The sequence below is a fragment of the Notolepis coatsorum genome (genome assembly GCF_963971535.1).
Source record: "Notolepis coatsorum genome assembly, chromosome: 2".
NCBI lineage: Eukaryota > Metazoa > Chordata > Actinopteri > Aulopiformes > Paralepididae > Notolepis > Notolepis coatsorum.
In genome coordinates this window covers 80,496,172-80,502,171 of record NC_140166.1, presented here as the reverse complement: position 1 = coordinate 80,502,171, position 6,000 = coordinate 80,496,172, and positions in this window count along the sequence as shown.

Sequence of the window (6,000 nt, the reverse complement as noted above, 5' to 3'; positions counted from 1 at the left end):
AAGGTGTTTTAGGTTGCGTGTTCCAAAAAATTTACTTAAAGTTTAAAGCTCAATATATCAAAACGTGGCACTTTATAGTGAACAGGCACTTTATAGTGAATCCAAATTATTTTTTGGATTACAGAAAATTATCCCTAAAGTGCTATCTGATGCAGCCGCACTGTTTTCCATGAAAATACCATATTTGGATAAGTTTGACCATTTCTAAAAATCTGAAAATCATTAAGTCACTCTGGATAAAAAAATACTTTACAGACAACATTGAGACAAAGCTTCCTGACACATCTCCATCCAAACTCTTGGAAGAACTCATTGAAATCTCATCTGATACCACCTGGAGAGCTAGTTTCAGAGTGTGGTGCTGAGTACCAAGTATCTCATGATGCTGCAGTTAAGGTGTCGATACCATTCAGCCCCACATATCTGTGTGAAGCTGGCTTTTCATCCATGACAGCTCTGAAAACAAAATATAGGGCCAAGTTGAGCCTTGATGATGACATGCGTGTTGCCTTGTCAAAGATCTCCCCACGTATTGACCGTATTATTAGCCAGCAGCAGCGGACCTCGCATTGAGCTAGAAATGTCCACTGAGTGAACGAGTGCTTATTTTCTGTATTTATTTATATTTTTTGAGAAATGGTAACTTGGTGATCCTTTTCTGTATTTAAAAAAAATACATGATTTTCTGTTTTTGAGAAATTGTCAAACTTATCCAAATATGCTATTTTTATGGAGAACAGTGCAGCTGCAACAGATAGCACTTTAGTGATCCTTTTCTGTATTAAAAAAAAAATACATGATTTTCAGTTTTTTCTTAAATAAACATTATTTTGAAAGCAAGCACTTTTGTCATCAGATTCAGACAACTTTATTGATCCCGCGTGGGGCAATTCATATTTGCAGATTCACCAACAAGCAACAAAGACAAACAAACAACAAAACATCTCAACGACAGCACGGCAAATAAAGAATCATTGTATCATCATTGTAGCAAAAAAGACAGGACCGAAAAAGTCTTTATCGTATGTAGGGGTGCCCTGGAATATTTTATTGAACACAGGGGTGCCTTGGCAGCAGAAAGGTTGAGAACCCCTGCTGTAGACAGTGTTGGATGATGATCTATCATCTAATTAAATGGATACTTTTTTTTTTTATCATGGAATGTGCTGTGGAAGCCCAGACCGTCCAGACGGCCGGACCTCAACAAGTGAGTTGTCTAGTATTATGTGTTCTGTAGAACTGAAACTGATTGAATATGTGACAGGATTCAAGAGGTTTATTTGTCACATACATACATACACAAGGTCTACAGGCTACAGGCTACATTAACGTCTGCGATCACAGTATCCTCCAACAGTCTGACTCCTCCCTGAGAGGCGCACCTAAAGACCATGCTATGGTTCGCACACTGACTACTACTACTACTACTACTACTACTACTACTACTACTACTACTACTACTACTACTACTACTACTACTACTACTACTACTACTACTACTACTACTACTACTACTACTACTACTACTACTACTACTACTACTACTATTATTATTCAGCTCCATATCTATAAACGCTAACCGCCTCCTGCCTGGTAGAATGAAGATACTCAAGGGTATACAAATAATGGATCCCAAACAAGGCAATCCATCTGCAGCTGCAGCTCAACATTTTAAAGATTTTATCATAGTGGCTACATCATACTGCAGTTAAAAACAAGGATGTCTTTATCCACGTACAGCCACTCCAGGCTTTTTATCATGTGTACCTGCAGCCTTGGTTTTTTACCCTATTGGGAATCCATGTTTTTTACACGCTGGCATATTTTTGTCCTACTAGCGAGAACTGTTGTTTGATATACCTTCCCCCTGGTGAGCTGATCTGCCTACATACTGTACGCTGCAGATATACCTTCCCCCGGTCAGGGGTGTAAAGTACTTGAGTAATTGTACTTTGTTACAATACTTGAGTACTGTTTTTGTGGATTTGTATTTTACTCAAGTATTATTAGGTTTGTATACTTGTACTTTTACTCAATTACATTTCAGAGAAAAAAAACATACTTTTTACTCCTTACATTTAAAATGCAGAACTACAAAGTACAAGGTACAAATCTAGCAGGTCCAACCATTTTAATTAGTATATTTGTTTCTCTAGCCAAACTAACGTTAACGTTATTAATCCTGCAGCTGCACTTCATTTAAAAACAGCCAATCAAATCCACATCAATGGAAAATGAACCCGCGCATACCCATGCTGATTGGTCCTGCAAGACTAGAATGCAGGGATCTTTGATTAAACACCTGCTATCAGAAGAATAGACAGTCAGAAAAAAAGTTTTTACTTTTACTTTTTAGTACTTAAGTAGGCCTACATTTAAAAGTAGAAACTTTTTGACTTTTACTCAAGTGTGTTTTTAGCCAGATACTCTGAGTTTTACTTGAGTAAGATTTTGAGACGGTACACATACTTTCACTTAAGTATAATTTCTGGGTACTTTTTACACCCCTGCCCCTGGTGAGCTGATCTGCCTACATACTGTACGCTGCAGATATACCTTCCCCCTGGTGAGCTGATCTGCCTACATACTGTACGCTGCAGATCCAGAAACCAGTCCGTGTTCTCATTCTTTTTTCTTTTTCTGTATTAATATTTTTATTGGGAGTCAGGCATATAAACATTCAGTTCACATCCGTAGCAACTAGGGACAACCCGTCCCGCCTACTCCCCCAAAAGTTTCAGCATTTTTACCCACATACAAATAAAACAAACATTGAAATAATAATTATACATTAAATAAAATAAAATACAGAAAACTGAAGAGGAGAAAAGAAAGCAGAGAAGGAGAGGTAGAAGAAGAGAGGGGGAGAGAGAGGTGTGTGGGGGGGGGGGCTCGATCCTTCGGTGGGGTGGGATTAGATGGAGTTAAAGTATGTCAGGAGTGGGTCCCATTTTTTTTGGAAATGTACTTATATTACCTCTGATGGAATATCTGATTCTTTCTAATTTTACAAAGGACATCACTTCTCTCAGCCATTGGGTGTCTGTTCTCATTCTTCTTCTGATTCAAGAAAATGTATTCCAACACCAGAACTAAATACAAATAATATTGCTAACTGTAACAACACAACCAGATTTATATTTTGAGAGAGAGAGAGAGAGAGAGAGAGAGAGAGAGAGAGATAGAGAGGAGAGAGAGACAGAGACAGAGACAGAGAGAGAGAGAGAGAGAGAGAGAGAGAGAGAGAGAGAGAGAGAGAGAGAGAGAGAGAGAGAGAGAGAGAGAGAGAGAGAGACCTTCACACGGTACCTACTGTGTTACAGGGAGAGAGGGATAACTTCATTCTTACTGTACAGAAGTATATTAGTCAGTAAAAGGTTGGCAAGACTGCTAAATACAGTACCTTTGTTTTTCTGATGATATATAGATGATATACAAATGTCCTAACCCAGTTGTACAATAAAGACCAAGCATGGCTTTGTCAGTATTCCAATGTACAGCCCCACCCAACCCAACACCTACCCAACCTCCTCCAATGTACAGTTTCCATGTCAAATGTATGTCAGTATTCCAATGTACAGTGTCCCCCCCCCCTACCCAACCCCCCCCCCCCCCCCCACCTCCAATGTACAGCCCCACCCCACCTACCCAACCTCCCCCAATGCACAGTTTCTATGTCAAATGTATATACTCTTCTTCTGGATTTTTTTAGTATCACAAACAGTACTGTATTTGAAAATCTGGTATGTCATAAATGTATAGATGTAGCAGTACTGTCTATCTGTATGTCATGTGTGTCATATGATGAATTGAAAATGGGGGACCCTGATGGAAACAAGACGAAAGTCTTTCTCAGGTCTGCATCCTCTTAACAATTGTATGTATTGAGCTGTACTGTACTGTACCCATTCTGCAATCTGTTAATAAACTTTTCAATCAATCAATCAATATATAATGATATAGACATTTACGTACAGATCTATGTACACATTTACAGATCTATGTACACATTTACAGATCTACAGTATGTACACATTTACAGATCTATGTACGCATTTACAGATCTATGTATGCATTTCTCTCTCTCCATCTCTCTCTCTCTCTCTTTCTCTCTCTCTCTCTCTCTCTCTCTCTCTCTCTCTCTCTCTCTCTCTCTCTCTCTCTCTCTAACTTGATTTTTACTACTTTCTCCAGCTTTTAATTTCCGTTTCTTGGTCATTGATTGTCTCTGTGCAATTACTGATTACAAACACATGGATTGAGACAGACAGACAGACAGACAGACAGACAGACAGACAGACAGACAGACAGACAGACAGACAGACAGACAGACAGACAGACAGACAGACAGACAGACAGACAGACAGACAGACAGAGACACACACACACACAGACAGACACACACACACACAGACAGACACGCACGCACGCACACACACACACACACACACACACACACACACACACACACACACACACACACACACACACACACACACACACACACACACACACACACACACACACACACACACACACACACACACACACACACACACACACACACACACACACACACACACACACACACACACACACACACACACACACACACACACACACACACACACACACACACACACACACACACACACACACATTTTTGGGCTAAAGATGCTGTGTATGTGACATTTTTAAATGTGCTGTGTGAAGGTTCATCACAGTTTGACTGATGTAACGGATATGTACCGCGATAGTGTGACTACGGTACATAGAATTAAAACTCACTCCCCTGAGGCATCCAGAGTGAGCGCTTAGAAGGGAATTCCTTTCTTGGCACAGCGGTCTGTGTTGCTGGCCCCGGTGCGGACGCCCGGGGTTCGACTCCCACCCAAGGCATGATCGAAGTGTTTGGCAGGTACAGTGTTGTACCGGCTACACTGACATAGCACAATAATAATATATAATAATAAAATAATATATATATCAATACATAATCAGTCAATGACCATATGTTACTCCATAAAAAGTGTGCATTTGTATCCATGTGTATCCATTTATTGTCTGTGTGGTTGGGGGAGGCGGTGAAAGAGATTGGTGAGAGAACAAAAAGCATTAGAAGAGGTCAGTGAAAGATAGGGAAAGTCAACCAACCTCCTCCAATGTACAGTTTCTTCGTCAAATGTATATACTCTCTTTTTTAAACTCTTTTTGTATCACAAACAGTACTGTATTTGTAAATCTGGTATGTCATAAATGTATAGATGTAGCAGTACTGTCTACCTGTATGTCATGTATGTCATACATATGTTATTATGAATTGAAAATGGGGGACCCTGATGTAAACAAGACGAAAGTCTTTCTCTGGTCTGCATCCCCTTAACAATTGTGTGTATTGAGGTGTACTGTATTGTACCCATTCTGCAATCTGTTAATACAATTTTCAATCAATCAATCAATCAATCAATTAAATCAATCAATCAATCCTTTGGAAATATCATCCAATGGCAGGTGATCATACATGTGAGAGCTAAGGCGGCTAACACAGGCTATTCCCGCTATCTCCCGGGTTGCCAGGTACCCATGTGGGGTATCTCCTGCGTTGCCAGGTACCCAGGTGGGGTGTATCTCCCGGGTTTTTCTGTGTGGAGTTTGCATGTTCTCCCCCCGTGCTCGCAAGGGTTTCCCCCCCGATAAGATAAACCCAATGGAAAAACATGCACAACAGATTGCTAACACTGTCGCATCCCTGACGAAGACGGACAGGGGCACTTGGATTGGTCCCCTTGTCTGCTCCTTGGGGGGAAAGACGATGGGATGGGAAGTGAAGAGAACATTTCATCAGCGACTCAGTGCGTGTGTGTGTGTGTGTGTGTGTTCCTGTGGGTCGCCCATCGCATGTGTGTGTGTGTGTTAAATCTGCATGACAAATAAAGACTTCTACTTCTTCTTCTAGCAGGAGCATGGCATCAATAGGCTCCTGCCAGAGATAGGAGTTGG